This window comes from Macaca mulatta, chromosome 7 (assembly GCF_049350105.2).
Source record: "Macaca mulatta isolate MMU2019108-1 chromosome 7, T2T-MMU8v2.0, whole genome shotgun sequence".
Lineage (NCBI taxonomy): Eukaryota > Metazoa > Chordata > Mammalia > Primates > Cercopithecidae > Macaca > Macaca mulatta.
The window spans coordinates 21,843,300-21,860,214 of record NC_133412.1 but is presented as its reverse complement, the minus strand read 5'-3'; the positions used below and the strand labels follow the sequence as shown (position 1 = coordinate 21,860,214).

At 42.3% G+C, this 16,915-nt stretch overlaps 1 protein-coding gene and 2 pseudogenes across 4 annotated transcripts in view; 2 read left to right on the top strand and 1 right to left on the bottom strand.

Annotated features, from left to right (window-relative positions):
• Positions 1 to 16,915, bottom strand: part of CTDSPL2 (CTD small phosphatase like 2) — a 109,935-nt gene that overhangs the window by 76,890 nt on the left and 16,130 nt on the right.
• On the top strand, positions 2,345 to 4,126 carry LOC100423789 (heterogeneous nuclear ribonucleoprotein M pseudogene; annotated as a pseudogene).
• LOC713469 (large ribosomal subunit protein uL30 pseudogene) lies at positions 7,556 to 9,205 on the top strand (annotated as a pseudogene). Its single transcript, XR_001445865.3, has one exon. The product of XR_001445865.3 is annotated as a large ribosomal subunit protein uL30 pseudogene (transcript).

The following is a 16,915-nucleotide window of genomic DNA, read 5'->3' as shown; positions in this document are numbered from 1 at the left end:
ATGTGCCAGGCATATAACAATCCAGTGAGAGATATATGTAATTATTTACATAAAACAAAATTCACTCTTGATCCCTTAAGGGTTGGAAAAATTCTTATTTTTGGTGTACATATTGACCCTTTTCTCTGATTATAAAATATACATCATTTAAAAACTTCAGGCTGGGCGTGGTGACTCACACCTGTAATCCCAGGGCTTTGGGAAGCTGAGGCAGGAGGATTGCTTGAGCCCAGGAATTCTAGACCAGCTTAGGAAACACAGGGAGACTCCCCAGTCTCTACAAAAAATAAAAACAAAAAAATTATATGGGCATGGTGGTGCACACCTGTAGTCCCAGCAACTTGGAAGGCTGAGGTGAGAAGATCACTTGAGCCTCAGAAGCTGAGGCTGCAGCGAGCCATGGCACACCACTGCACTCCAGCCTGGGCAATAGAATGAGACCCTGTCTCCAAAACAAGAAACAAAAAGACAGTAAAACATGAAATAAAATCTCCCATAATTCCTTAACCCAGAGATGACTGATAATGTGGGTATATTAGTGTGTTTGTTTTAATATGTATAAATATTTTAATCAATATTTATAATTACACTACATGTTTTTTTTCCCCTTTTATACTATGTTTTACCAATGTTGTTTTAAAAATTTGAGAATATTGGCCAGATGCAGTGGCTCACGCTTGTAATCCCAGCACTTTGGGAGGCCAAGGCGGGCAGATCATCTCAGGTCAGGAGTTCAAGACCAGCCTGGCCAACATGGTGAAACGTCCTGTCTCTACTAAAAATACAAAAATTAGCCGGGCATAGTGGCGGGCACCTGTAATCCCAGCTACTTGGGAGGCTGAGGCAGGACAATCATTTGAACCTCGGAGGCGGAGGTTGCAGTGAGCCAAGGTTGCACCACTATACTCCAATCTGGGTGACAGAGTGAGACTCAGTCTCAAAAAGAAAAAAAAACAACAACAAAAAAACAAAACACAGAGTAAGAATACAATTTTTAATGGTCATGTAATATTTCAATATACAGATAAACGTTTCATTATTTGATCACTGACTTGTTGGAAAATAAACTGTTTCAAAATTACCAACATCACCTCAAATGAAATAACCACATAAATTTCAGTCTACATTTCCGATTCTTTCCTTAAGATAGTTCCTTAGAAGTGAATTTACAAGTTCAAAGATTGTTAAAATTTGGTGGTATCTCTAGAAATACTAACAAACTGCTTTCCAAAAAGTGGTTTGAACTAGCAGTGTACAAAGAGTGTCTATATGACTAAATCTTCCAAATCAAAATTTTTAATATTTAAAATGTTTGCTAATTTTAAGTAAAAAAAAAAAAAGCAAAACTAAGTAATATAAATTATATTTATAGGTTACCTCCAATTCCCTCTTTTTTCTAAAAATCTAAAACACAAAAATTGAAAAATGTTCTCAATTCAACCACTCCAACTACAGCAAAAACACCTCAGGTAGCATTCCTGAGGAAAAGTAACGTAGAATCTAACGGAATACTTAAGGAGACATAAGGACCATTATTTTATAATGCAAATGTAAAATAATAATAATTTTTTTTTTTTTTGAGACAGTCTCGCTCTGTCACCCAGGCAAGAGTGCAGCAACAATAATCTCAGCTCACTGCAACCTCCACCTCCTGGGTTCAAGCAATTCTCTGGCCTCATCCTCCCAAGTAGCTGGGATTACAGGCATGTACCACCACGCCTGGTAAATTTTTGTATTTTTAGTAGAGACAGGGTTTTGCCATGTTGGCCAAAACTCAGTGATTCATCCTTCTCAGCCTCCCAAAGTGCTGGGATTACAGGCTAGTGCCACCATACCTGGCTACTTTTTGTACTTTTAGTAGAAACGATGTTTCGCCTTAAATAAGTTCTAACCAAAAAACTTTCTTACAACTGAACTGAGGCCAAGCATGGTGGCTCACATCTCTAATCACAACACTTTGGGAAGCCAAGGTGGGAGGACTGCCTGAGCTCAGGAGTTTGAGACCAGCCTGGCCAACATGGCGAAACCCTGTCTCTACTAACAATACAAAAAAATTAGCCAGACATGGTGGTGCCTATCTCTAACTCCAGCTACCTGGGAGGCTGAGGCACGAGAATCACTTGAACCCGGGAGGCAGCGAGGCAAAGGTTGCAGTGAGCCGAGATCATGCCACTGCACTACAGCCTGGGCAATGGGCACTGAAGGAAAGTCAGGGGATGTGCTGTTATTGAATTCAAGATAGAAGAAAACATAAAAAAAGCTATTCAAGTCCTAGACAAGCATAGTCCCAAGTGGAAGACCACTGAAAGTGAAAGAAGATCCTGATGGTGAACATGCCAGGAGAGCAATGCAAAACGTGATGGCTACCACTGGTGGAACAGGTATGAGACCAAGTGGCCCAGAAATGATTAATATCCTACCTAGTATCTTAAATAATCTTAACATCCCAAATGAAATTATCCATGTATATGTATTACAGGCAGAAAGAGTTGGAAGCACAGTATTTGTAGCAAATCAGGATTATAAAGCTGGCTGGGAGAAACTGAAGGAAATATTTTAGTATGGTTGTTGTGGTGTTCTGAGCACATTCTTGAGGATAAAGATGAAAAAAACCATGGAATGGGCACTGTTACTTTTGAACAGTCCACTGAAGCTGTGCAAGCTGTATCTACATTCAATGCCCAACTGCTATGTGATAGACCAACACAGGTAAGACGGATGAGACCGCCTTACCAAAGGATTTTTTTTTTTCCTCCTGAGCATCTGCAGCTTCCCTATGGCCTTGGTGGTACTGAAACAGCGTTAGGACCAGGAGGGCAGACTATCGATGCCAATCACCTGAATGGAATGGGAAACATAGGGCCTGCAGAAATTAGAATGGAGGGCATGGATTTGGAAAAAATAGTAGAAATGGAGGAGGGAACCCTTTGGTGGTGGTATGGAAAATGTGGGTCAATTTGGATCTGGGATGAACATGGGCAGAATAAACGAAATCTTAGTAATACACCGAGGAGAGGGAAGATCACTACAAAGCAGAGGGGAAGTGGAGGTGGAGGCAGTGTCCCCGAAATCGAGAGGATGAGCCCCAAGCACTGATCACATTGGGGGTGCTGGCATGGAATGCATGAGTCCAGGCCTGGGCCATGATGTGGATTGTGTGGGTTCCAAGATGCAGCGCATGGGTCTGGTCACGGACCACATGGGCTTCGGGGAGCACAAAGGCTCCCGCATGGAGTGCATGGGCCCATGGGCCTGCTAGGCCTTGACTAAATGGCCTCTAGCATCCGGCACATGGGTGAGATCACTAAGCGCAGTGGCTCCGGCCTGAAACACGTGGGTGCCAGCATGGGCTTCAGCCTCAAGCGCACAGCTGCTCCCACTGACCATGTGGACCAAACCATTGAGCACATGGGCTCTGGTGTGGAGTGCATGGTTCCTGCAGGCATGGGGGCTGGCCTGGAGCATATGGGCCCCATGATGGATCACATGGCCACTGGACTGGAGCACACAGGTGCCAACAACCTGAAATATCTGGATGGACCTGGGGTGGACGGGTGCCAACAGCCTGGAGAGGATGGGCATTAACAGCCTTGAGTGCATGGGTCCCACCATGGGCCAGACACTGGGTGCTGAGACTGGGTGTATGGGCCTAGCCATGGGTGGTGGTGGCCATGTCAGCTTTGACTGCGCCCACTTAAACTCTGGAGGAAACCTGGCAGGGTCCTTTGGTGAGGCTGGAGGCCATGCTCCTGGGGGTGGCCAGGAAAGCCTACCAGGTATTTGTGAGAAATCTCCCATTGGATTTTACATGATCAAATCGACAAATAGGGCCACGTGCAATAAGCCAACATCAAGATGAAGAATGGGAAGTCCAAGGGGTGTGGTTTGGTTAAGTTTGAGTCGCCAGAGGTGGCTGAGAGCCTGTCGGATGATGAATGGCATGAAGCTGAGTGGCCAAAAGACTGATGGCAAATCTATAGAAATATGCCTTTTTTAAACATCAGTATTTTGTATTTTTTTCTTGTTAACTATTTTAACTTACTGGCTGGATATATAAAGATGTTTTAAAAATTCAGTTGCTTTTTGATGAAATTTACTTTTTTACTTTTTAAGGACCGGGGTTGTATTTGAACGTTTGCACTGAGACTGCAATATGCAATTTTTTTTTTTTGTAGTTGTGGCATCATGCTGACATCAAACATAACTTTGATAATAAATACCAGTTCCTGGAAAAATGAAAAAAGAAAACCAATTCTCAACCTATTATTTTCCAAAAAAGTTCTAAATTACTACATTTACCTGAACATGAAAAAGTTTAAATATTAACGAATAGCTGCCATTAATTAAGTGCTATGTGCAAGGCACTGTCATAAGTGCTTTCTCATATGTTATTTCACTTGATTTTCTCAATCACATAAAGTAGTGTCTGTTATTTCCATTTTATGAAAGAGAAAATGGAAGTGGAGAAGACAGCAGAAGTGTTTTAAGTAAAAATTTCCACATAATTTCAATATAAATAACTTGCAATGTGAAAACAGTATATTTATTTATTTTTTTATTTATTTATTTATTTTTGAGATGGAGTCTTGCTCTGTCACCCAGGCTGGAGTGCAGTGGCCAGATCTCAGCTCACTGCAAGCTCCGCCTCCCGGGTTTACGCCGTTCTCCTGCCTCAGCCTCCCGAGTAGCTGGGACTACAGGCGCCCGCCACCTCGCCCGGCTAGTTTTTTTGTATTTTTTAGTAGAGACGGGGTTTCACCGTGTTAGCCGGGATCGTCTCTCGATCTCCTGGCCTCGTGATTCGCCCGTCTCGGCCTCCCAAAGTGCTAGGATTACAGGCTTGAGCCACCGCGCCCAGCCAAAAACAGTATATTTATAACCAACAAAACACTTTAATTAAAAAGTTAACCAGGCTGGGTGCAGCGGCTCATAAGGTCAGGAGTTCGAGACCAGCCTGGTCAACATGATGAAACTCGGTCTCTACTAAAAATACAAAAATGAGCTGGGCATGGTGGTGGGTGCCTATAATCCCAGCTATTTGGGAGGCTGAGGCAGGAGAATCGCTTGAACCCGGGAGCGGAGGTTGCAGCGAGCTGAGATCACGCCACTGCACTCCAGCCTGGGCAACAGAGCGAGACTCCATCTCAAAAAAAAAAAAAAAAAAAAAGTTCTCCAAAATTCCAATTTCCCATTTCTCTTTCTCTCTCTCTCTTTTTTTTTTTTTTTGCCTGCTCCCCCTTCTGAGCCAGCAATTTCCCATTTATCTCTAAGGTTTTTTTTTTTTTTTTTTTTTTTTTGAGATGGAGCCTTGCTCTGTCACCCGGGCTAGAGTACAGCTGTTCTATCTCAGCTCACTGCAACCTCTCCATCCCAGGATCAAGCAGTTCTCCTGCCTCAGCCTCCCAAGTAGCTGGGATTACAGGCGCACGCCACCACACCCAGCTACTTGTTTTCTATTTTTAGTACAGACGGGATTTTGCCATGTTGGCCAGCGTGGTTTCAAACTCCTGACCTCAAATGATCCACCTGCCTTGGCCTCCCAAAGTGCTGGGATTACAGGCGTGAGTGAGCTACCGTGCCTAGCCAGGTTTGTTTTTTACTTCTGCCTTCTGCCTGAATGGTCCATTGGAATGGGTAATTTTTCAGCTGAACCACTGGCTGAACAAAACCTCAAGATAAAATTAACCTGTAAAAGCTTTAAGTTTACGGCAGGGAACGGTGGCTAATACCTGTAACCCCAGCACTTTGGGAGGCCGAGGCAGGTGGATCAGGAGGTCAGGAGTTTGAGACCTGCCTGGCCAATATGGTGAAACCCTGTCTCTACTAAAAATATAAAAATTAGCCAGGCATGGTGGCGGGCTCCTGTAGTCCCAGCTACTTGGGAGGCCGAGGCAGAAGAATCGCTTGAACCCAGGAGGCAGAGGTTGCAGTGAGCCTAGATCATGCCACTGCACTCCAGCCTGGGCGACAGAGCGAGGAAAAAAAAAAAAAGGCTGCGTGCAGTGGCTCATGAGGTCAGGCTTTCGAGACAAGCCTGGCCAACAAAGTGAAACACCGTCTCTACTAAAAATACAAAAAATTAGCCGGGCAAGGTTGTGGGTGTCTGTAATCCCAGCTACTCGGGAGGCTGAGGCAGGAGAACAGCTTGAACCTGGAAGGTGGAGGCTGCAGTGAGCCGAGATGATGCCACTGCACTCCACGCACTCCAGCCTAGGTGACAGTGCAAGACTCCATCTCAAAAAAAAAAAAAAAAAAAAGCTGTGTTTTCAAATTGGCTGGTAGGAGCTCAGAATTAAACCTCTGATAGAAATAATGTTACAAATACAGATTAGAGTTCCAGGGCAGCTCCTATGTGCATAGTTAACCCATAATATAACTGAATTCAAAAATCTAGAACCTAGGCCAGGTACAGTGGCTCACACCTGTAATGCCAGCACTTTGGGAGGCCAAGTCAGATAGATCACTTGAGCCTAGGAGTTTGAGACCAGCCTGGGCAACATGATGAAACCCTGTGTCTACTAAAAATATAAAAAAATTTGCCAGGTGTGATGGTGCACGCCTACAGTCCCAACTACTTGGGAGGCTGAGGTGGGAGGATCATCTGAATCCGGGAAGTCGAGGCTGCAGTCAGCTGTGACTGCGTCACTGCACTTCAGACAGGCCAACAGCTGGACTGAGACTCTGTATCAAAAAGAAAAATATAAATCTAGAACCTGTTATACAAATAATATAAAAAACTACAGCCGGGCACGGTGGCTCACGCCTGTAATCCCAACACTTTGGGAGGCTGAGGCGGGCGGATCACGAGGTCAGAAGATCGAGACATTCCTGGCTAATATGGTGAAACCCCATCTCTACTAAAAATACAAAAAAATTAGCTAGGCGTGCACCTGTAGTCCCAGCTACTTGGGAGGCTGAGGCAGGAGAATGGCATGAACCCAGGAGGTGGAAATTGCAAGTGAGCCGAGATCGTGCCACTGCACTCTAGTCTGGGCAACAGAGCGAGAGTCCGTCAAAAGAAAAGAAGGAAAGGAAAAGGAAAAGAGAAAAGAAAAGAGAAAAGGAAAAGAAAAGAAAAACTACATTCCATATCTCAACACCAGGCCTATATGTACCCCTACTAAAGCTATAGATATCTGGTACTGGGAAAACTATATATCTAAATGCAAAAAGAAAAAAAGAAAAAAAACACTTACCTTACACCACATAGAAAATTAACTCAAAATTGATCAAATACCTAAACGTAAGAGCTAAGACTCCTAGAAGAAAATACAGGCTGGATGTGGTGGCTGACACCTATAATCTCAGCACTTTGGGAGGCCAAGGGGGGCAGATCACCCGAGCTCAGGAGTTCGAGACCAGCCTGGACAACATGGTGAAACTTCGTCTCTACCAAAAATACAAAAAATTAGCTGGGTGTGGTGGGTGTGCCTGTGGTCTCAGCTACTTGGGAAGCTGAGGTGGGAGGATCACTTGAGCCTGTGAGGCAGAGGTTGCAGTCAGCTGAGATTGTACCACTGCATTTCAACTTGGAAGACAGAGTGAGGCCACTTCTCAAAAAAATGTGCCTCTGTGTGTGTGTGTGTGTGTGCGCGTGTGTGTGTGTGTACACATGGGAAAAGCTCATTACACTGGATTTGGCAATGGCTTCTTGGTCATGACAACAAAAGCACACATAATAAAAAGAAAAACAGATAAACTGGGTGTCAAAGTCCAAAAATTTTGAGCCAGGTGCCATAGCTCACACCTATAATCCCACCTACTTAGGAGGCTGAGGTAGAAGGACCATTTGAGACCAGTCTGAGCAACAAGGTGAAATTCCATCCCTAAAAAACTAAAAAAATTAGCCAGGCATTATGGTGCACACCTACAGTCCTAGCTACTACTTGGAAAGCTGAGGTGGGAGGATCCCTTGAACTCAGGAGTTCAAGAATGCAGCGAGCTGCAAGCGCACCACTGCATTCCAGCCTGGGTGACACAGTAAGACCCTACCTCTTACAAAATTTTTTTTTTTAACTTTTGGTGTATCAAAGTACACTATCAACAGAGTGAAAAGACAAACCATGGAATGGCAGAAAATACTTGCAAATCATGTATCTCATAAGAAATTCTTATCTAGAATACATAAAGCATTACAATCTGAAAGAAAAAAACCACCAGATTCAAAAGTGGGCAAAGGACTTGAATAGGCATTTCTCCAAAGAGGATATACAAATAGACAATAAACATATGAAAACACACTTGACATCACTAATTATCTAATTATCATGGAAATGCTAATTAAAACCACAACAAGAAACAGCTTCACACTCATTTGGATGACTATTATCAAAAAACAAAACAAGCCTCTTTTTCCGCGGGAACCATGGAGGGTGTAGAAAAGAAGAAGAAGGCTCCTGCTGTGCCAGAAACCCTTAAGAAAAAGCGAAGGAATTTCACAGAGCTGAAGATCAAGCGCCTGAGAAAGAAGTTTGCCCAAAAGATGCTTCGAAAGGCAAGGAGGAAGCTTATCTATGAAAAAGCGAAGCACTACCACAAGGAATATAGGCAGATGTACAGAACCAAAATTCGAATGGTGAGAATGCCAAGAAAAGCTGGCAACTTCTATGTACCTGCTGAACCCAAATTGGCATTTGTCATCAGGATCAGAGGTATCAATAGCGTGAGCCCAAAGGTCCAAAAGATATTGCAGCTTCTTCGCCTTCGTCAAATCTTCAATGGAATCTTTCTGAAGCTCAACAAGGCTTCGATTAACATGCTGAGGATTGTAGAGCCATATATTGCATGGGGGTACCCCAATCTGAAGTCAGTAAATGAGCTAATCTACAAGCGTGGTTATGGCAAAATCAATAAGAAGCGAATTGCTTTGACAGATAACGCTTTGATTGCTCAATCTCTTGGTAAACATGGCATCATCTGTATGGAGGATCTGATTCATGAGATCTATACTGTTGGAAAACGCTTCAAAGAGGCAAATAACTTCCTGTGGCCCTTCAAATTATCTTCTCCACGAGGTGGAATGAAGAAAAAGACCACCCATTTTGTATAAGGTGGAGATGCTGGCAACAGGAAGGACCAGATCAACAGGCTTATTGAAGAATGAACTAAGGTGTCTACCATGATTATTTTTCTAGGCTCATCAGTTAATAAACAGTACCTGCTCAAATTGAATAAATAAATAAATAAATAAAATGAAAATAAAAAGTGCTGGCAAAAATGTGGAGAAATTGGGATCCTTGGGTTTTGCTGGAGAGAATGTAAAATAGTAAAGCTGCTGTGGAAAGTGGCATGGCAGTTCCTCAAAAAAATTAAATATAGACTTGCCATATGATCCAACAATTCTACGTCTAGGTATACATCCAAAAGAGCTGACAGTAGGGTCTCACACAGTACACCCACATTCATAGCAGCATTTTTCACAACAGCTAAAAGGTGGATGCAACTAAAGTGTCCATCAATGGATGAATGGATAAACAAAATGTGGTACATACATACAATTAAGTAGTATTCAGCCTTAAAAAGCAAGGAAATTCTGACATATATTATGAACCTTGAGGACTTGTTTAATGAACACGGAGTTTCAGTTTGAGAAGATGAAAAAGTTCTGGAGATAGATGGTAGACAACAAGGTGAATGTACTTAATACCACAACTGTATACTTACAAATGGTTAAAATGGTTTAAAACAGTTTTTAATAAAACTATAGATCTTCGTCTAATCCAAAGGTTTCCAAAAGAGTGAGAGACCAAGCACTCTGGAATTGGAAAACAAAATCTCTTTTTTTTTTTTTTTGAGACACGGTATCACCCTGTCACCCAGGCTGGAGTGCAGTGGCAGGTTCACAGCTCACTTGCAGTCTCACAGCTCACAGCTCACTTGCAGTCTCAACTTCCAGGCTCAAGCGATCTTCCCACCTCAGCCTACAGAGCAGCTGGGACTATAGGGATGCACTACTACGCCCAGCTAATTTTTTAATCTAAAAGTCCTTTGCCCACTTTTGAATCTGGTTGTTTTTTTCTTTCAGATTGTAGATTGGGTCAGATTTCAGATTGGGTCCCAATGTGTTGCCCAGGGTGGTCTCAAACTCCTGGGCTCAAGTGATCTGCCCACCTTGGCTTCTTGAAGTGCAGTGATTACAGGTGTGAGCTACCATGCCTGGCCCTATTTTTTTTCCTAACCAACTACTGTCAACAAGGGTAGAATACAATGGGGACAGAAGAAAAGGACAGGAAAAGGGATCAAGTAAAATTTGCCTCCTACCTCACCTTTTTAATATTTACTTATTTTTAAAAATGACAAAAAAAACCTGTAGACAAAAAACGGCAACTGTCAGGTACACAAAGTGCTGAAATACTTCATCTTAATTCCAGACTTTAAAATTCTCTATCTATCTATGTATCTATCTATCTATTTATTTTTTTGAGACGGAGTCTTGCCATGTCACCCAGGCTGGAGTGCAGTGGCACAATCTCAGCTCACTGCAACCTCCGCCTCCCAGATTCAAGCAATTATCCTGCCTCAGCATCACGAATAGCTGGGATTACAGGCATGCGCCACCACGCCTAATTTTTGTAATTTTAGTAGAGACAGGGTTTCACCATGTTGGCCAGGCTGGTCTCAGACTCGTGACCTCAGGTGATCTGCCCGCCTTGGCCTCCCAAAGTACTGGATTACAGGCATGAGCCACCGCACCTGGCCACAATATACGCTTTTTTTCCCCCTAGGATTTCATAACAGGAAATAGAAGAATAAGCAAAGTTGGGAGGAGACTGGGAAAAGATGGCAAAAATTGTAGAGGAGGAGCTGACCACAAGACAGTTTTGAGGGAACCAGTGCTTAGGGAAGAAGAAAAAGCAATCCAGTGCTAATTGGGGAGCCTCTCTTTCCACTATCAATCTAACCAATCCGAACCCTTTCCTTTGGTCTAAACTGAAGAGAAGGTAACCTGAGGGCAAAGAAGTCGGGGAATTACAAGCTACAGCCTCAGAAAGAGAAGAGCACTTCTATGACCCACTGGAGTTCTGCCTAGAGATCCATTCTTATAAATTAACTGGGTTCTGCCTAGGCTATAGAAAGCTAGAAAGAATGCCACCACCAGCCTAACAACAAAAAGCCTGAATAAACTACAAAATTGAACACTTTAAAAACCCATCCTGCCGGGCACAGTGGCTCACGCTTGTAATCCCAGCACTTTGGGAGGCCAAGGCATGTGGATCACCTGAGGTCGGGAGTTCAAGACCAGCCTGACCAACATGCAGAAACCCCGTCTCTACTAAAAATACAAAATTAGCCGGGGTGGTGGCACATGCCTGTAATCCCAGCTACTCTGGAGGCTGAGGCAGGAGAATCGTTTGAACCCGGGAGGCGGAGGTTGCGGTGAGCCGAGATCACGCCATTGCACTCCAGCCTGGGCAAAAAGAGCGAAACTCTCTCAAAAACAAAACAAAACAAAAACAAAACAAAACAAAAAAACCCCATCCAAGAGCTGAGGACTCAGGGCAACCAGGCGATCTCAAATCCAAGAAAATACAACCCCTTCCTAGGAGAGACAGAATGCAAGCACTGGCTCACCTGAGGGTAGACCAAGGGAAGAAACAATGGTTCCATAAAAGCAGGTAAAAAGAATTCATCTAAAATTGTTAACAAACTGCTGAAGGCAAAGTGTACATTAGCATGAGAATATTATTCCTGAGAGACACAGTTAACAAGTGAAATTCAAACCATTTGCAAGATCTTCTACAGACCGCCACCAAAGGCTCACAATACGGGAACATGGGACTGAAGAGAGCCCTCCTCTGGGGTGCAGTGCTGGAGGAAGGGAGCAGCTTCTGCAATGGGAAAAATACAAAGCCCCAACCCGATCCTTCTCTTCTAGGGAACGAAAACTGGAAGGGACTGGTGGAGGAACAGCAAGCCCAGTTACCCGCAAGGCACAAGTGAATTGGGCAGTTGGGGGAGTGAAAGGAAAAAAACTCTACTACTGTAGGGGAAGGAAACAGTGTTGGACCCAGGGTCTTATACCAAAGGCATTAGAGATCTTAGAGATCTAATGTCTAATACCACTGAGGCAAGAGCAGAGAAACTCTTTTCCAGACAATACCTACAAAGATACAAATTGCAGTTTGGCCTAGAGGAGCAAGATCATTGATAGAGTCCTACTCATGATGCCAAGGCACATAAGCCAAACGCTGAGAGCTGATCAGGAAAATTCAGAAACACCTTCCCACATGCCAGCTACCAATCTAAGCATAAAGTAACACAGAGAAATTTGAAGCCAATGGTGCACTTAAGGACCCTCTGCAACAACAAAACAGAAACTCAGCTTAACTCCTGACTAGACTGACTCAACTCCCTACACTAAAAGTCCAAGAATGCAATGTTCCAGGTATAAATATTATTTACTCATTCTTTACTACCCTATTCACAATATCCAGCATTCAGTAAAATGCAAGACACACAAAAAAGGAAGAAATTACAACCAACTGTCAAGAGAGAAAGCATTCAACAGACCAGAAATCAAGATGAAGCTAAAAAAAAATTTTTTAAAAACAGAAATTAAATTTTTGGCAAAGATCAGTAAACTGATAAACCGTTAGCAGTTTGAGAAAAAAAGACACAAATAACCATTATTAGGAAGGAAAAAGTGAACATCACTATAGATCCTATATACTTTTAAGGAGAATTTACAGAATATTACCAACAGGACCAGGCGCAGTGGCTCATGCCTATAATCCCAGCATTTTGGGAGGCCAAGGCAGGCAGATCACCTGAAGTCAGTAGTTCGAGACCAGCCTGGGCAACAGAGTGAAACCCCATCTCTATTAAAATTACAAAACTTAGGCACGGTGGTGCACACCTGTAATCCCAGCTACTCAGGAGAGGCAGGAAAATCGCTTAAACCTGGGAGGCAGAGGTTGCAGTGAGCCGAGATCACGCCACTGCACTCCAGCCTGGGCAACAGAGCAAGACTCCATCTCAAAAAAACAAAAAACAAAAAACAAAAAAAAACTTTATGCCTGTATACTCAATAATTCAGATGAAAGTCAAATTCCTCAAATCATATGGATCGCCAAAGCTCACATGTTAGATAACCTAATTAGCCCCATATCTATTAATTTCTAAAATTACAACTGTAGTAAAAAACCTCCAACACAGAAAACTCCAGGCCCAAATGGCTTCACTGGAGAATCCTACCAATCACCTAAAAAGAAACAATACAAATCTACATGAACTTTTTCAGAAAACAGAAGGGAATACTTCCCAATTCCTTTTATGAGACCAACATTACCCTGATAACAAAACCAAACAAACATAATACAATATTAATTTGGCCCAGTACAGATTAGGAATTGCTTATGTAACATCAGCAACCTGATTTTATTAAATTTAAAATATAAAGGAAACAGTTTTAAATATACATATACAGCCTCACGTTGGTAATGCTACTATTTATGCCAGAATTTACCATATCCTTTCAGTTCTTTAGAGTTCCATTACTAGACAAATTCTCTTCTATTACAGGTTGAGTATCTCGAATTTGAAAATACAAAATCTGAAATGCTCCATAATCCAGAAACTTGAGTGCTGACATGACACTCAAAGAAAATGCTCAACCAGTTTAATGCAGTATAATGCAAATATTCCCCCCCCCCAAAAAAAACATAAAAATAGAAAGACCTTTGGTCTAAAGTATTTCAGATAAGGGATACTCAACCTGTATCAGTAAAAAATGGAACAAATAAGGCACGGTGGCTCACGCCTGTAATCCCAGCACTTTGGGAGGCCCAGGGGGGCGGATCACAAGGTCAGGAGTTCGAGACCAGCCTGGCCAATATGGTGAAACCCTGTCTCTACGAAAAATACAAAAATTAGACGGTCATGATGGTGGGTGCCTGTAGTACCCGCTACTTGGGAGGCTGAGGCAGGAGAATCATTTGAACCCAGGAGACGGAGGTTGTGGTGAGACGAGATCACGCCACTGCACTCCAGCCTGGGTGACAGAGCAAGACTCTATCTCAAATAACAACAATAATAATAATAATAATAAAGATTGGGCAAAAGAGTATGCTTAGGAAAGAAATCTGTGAATGAAAATGATACAGTTTAAGCATCATCACAAAACAAACATAGCAATAAGGACAACATTTTGGCCGGGCACGGTGGCTCAAGCCTGTAATCCCAGCACTTTGGGAGGCCGAGGCGGGTGGATCACGAGGTCAGGAGATCGAGACTATCCTGGCTAACATGGTGAAACCCCGTCTCTACTAAAAATACAAAAAAAAACTAGCTGGGCGTGGTGGCGGGCGCCTGTAGTCCCAGCTACTTGGGAGGCTGAGGCGGTAGAATGGCGTGAACCCGGGAGGCGGAGCTTGCAGTGAGCCGAGATCGCGCCACTGCACTCCAGCCTGGGAGACACAGCGAGACTCCGTCTCAAAAAAAAAAAAAAAAAAAAAGGACAACATTTTAAGCCTAAGAATTCATGACATTGGAAGAAAAAAGTATATAATGTAAAACAATCCCACTCGTTCAAACACTAGAACCACATCTACTTTCAGGAATACAAAAAGTTAATTGCCCAGCAATTCAAAACTGGGCAATTAAATTTCCTTTCTACTTGCCTGCAGCACAAGTAAAAGGATTAAAGAGGTAGTGGGTTGGAGTTGGAGAATGAGTCTCTTTCAAATGTTCATTATAAACGGCATCATTAATTCTGCTAGAATCTCTACTGCCTCTAAATTTCAGACTCACACTCAACCATGTTCTCAACAATTTTACTTGGTACCTCAAATTCAACTCACCCAAAACTGAATTCACTTTTCCCATACAACCCCCATACCAAAACCGGCTCTTCTTACTGTATTTTTCCTAATACATTCTTCATCACAAGAAATGCTACTACCATCTTACCTAATTAGCCAAGCCAGAAACTTAGAAGCCATCCTAAACATCCCAGTTATTATTCCTATTCCTTATCTCCTATAGTCAATCACCAAATCCTGATTTTACCTCTAAAATATTTCTTAGTCTTGTCCCCTTTTAAATGGATCCTCGGCACTGCACAAACTTGCCTGTTCCTCTCACCCAGGTTTCCCATCAACTGCCTTCAAAATAAAGACTAAACTCTCTGGCATTGCATATATGAAACCCACAATAACTACTTCCCAGTCTTTTTTCATTGCTATTTGCTGCCACATTTTTTTTTTTTTTTTTTTGAGACGGAGTCTTGCTCTGTCGCCCAGGCTGGAGTGCAGTGGCACGATTTCGGCTCACTGCAAGCTCCACCTTCCCAGTTCAAGCCATTCTCCCGCCTCAGCCTCCAGAGTAGCTGGGACTACAGGCGCCCACCACCACGCCTGGCTAATTTTTTGTATTTTTAGTAGAGACGGAGTTTCACCGTTTTAGCCAGGATGGTTCTTGATCTCCTGACCTCGTGATCCACCCGCCTCAACCTCCCAAAGTGTTGGGATTACAGGTGTGAGTCACCGCTCCCAGCTAGCTGCCACTTTCTTAGCACTGCAATAATAATAGTTTCCTGCCCACACTGTGCTCTAGACATGCTTCTGCTCTTTTTACCTCATTCTTTCTATTAACTATTACCTTCATCGTTTAAAACTCAGCCCAAGTATCACGTATAAGTAACCACCTCTATAGCCTCAAACCTGTGTAAACTCTGTTATTATCTCTAATTTAGCTATTAAATCGTATTAAATAATCTGTTTCTTTCTCTTTAATTGCACTACACTGTAAATCTTGAAGGTAGATGCTGGATCCATAACTCTAGTAATCTGACACACAAATTAACTCAACCTTTGTTGAACTAAGCCACAATTTTTCTAATCTCTCTCAAAAAGGCCAGATAATTGGGGTGGGGGAGACTTGTATCACTGAGACATAAACAATCTTCACATCTATACAAAATTCTTGCCTACAAAAAGGGGCTTATAAATAAACTAAAAGTTTCTTCCTCATAAGATTTCCTTCCCCTTCACAAAATCCGTAATACTAAGCAATTTTTGAGGCAGATGATTATGGTTTCAAATTGCCTTGTATTAACAATAAGATTACAATAATGATAAAAGCTAAACTCAGTTGATAATCTGCTCCTAAGGTCTTGAATGCACACATTTCTACCTAAACAACATTAAGAGATAATAGCACATTGTATATGAAGTATTCTCAACAAATTAGAACGTACTTATGTGCCTTCTTCACAAATGTATTTGCTAAATGAATGAGAAGTGGTATACAGCCTGAGCATCACTACTAGGAAAATTTGAAATATAAAAATCTAAAAATCTGAAATGTCCCAAAATCCAAGTTTTTGAGCACCAACATAATGTTACAAGTGGAAAATTCCACCCTGACTTCATGTTACGAGTCAGTCAAAATGCAGTCAAAACTGTTTCATGCACAAAACTATTAAAAATATTGTTTAACAGAGATACAGACCAATGGAACAGAACAGAGCCCTCAGAAATAACACCACACATCTACAGCCATCTGATCTTTGACAAACCTGAGAAAAAGAAGAAATGGGGAAAGGATTCCCTATTTAATAAATGGTGCTGGGAAAACTGGCTAGCCATATATAGAAAGCTGAAACTGGATCCACCTTATACAAAAATTAATTCAAAATGGATTAAAGAATTACGTGTCAGACCTAAAACCATAAAAACCCTAGAAGAAAACCTAGGCAATACCTTTCAGGACACAGGCACAGGCAAGGACTTCATGTCTAAAACACCAAAAGCAACAGCAACAAAAGCCAAAATTGAGAAATGGGATCTAATTAGACTAAAAAGTTTCCGCATAGCAAACGAAACTACCATCAGAGTGAACAGGCAATCTACAGAATGGGAGAAAATTTTTGCAATCTACCCATCTGACAAAGGGCTAATATCCAGAATCTACAAAC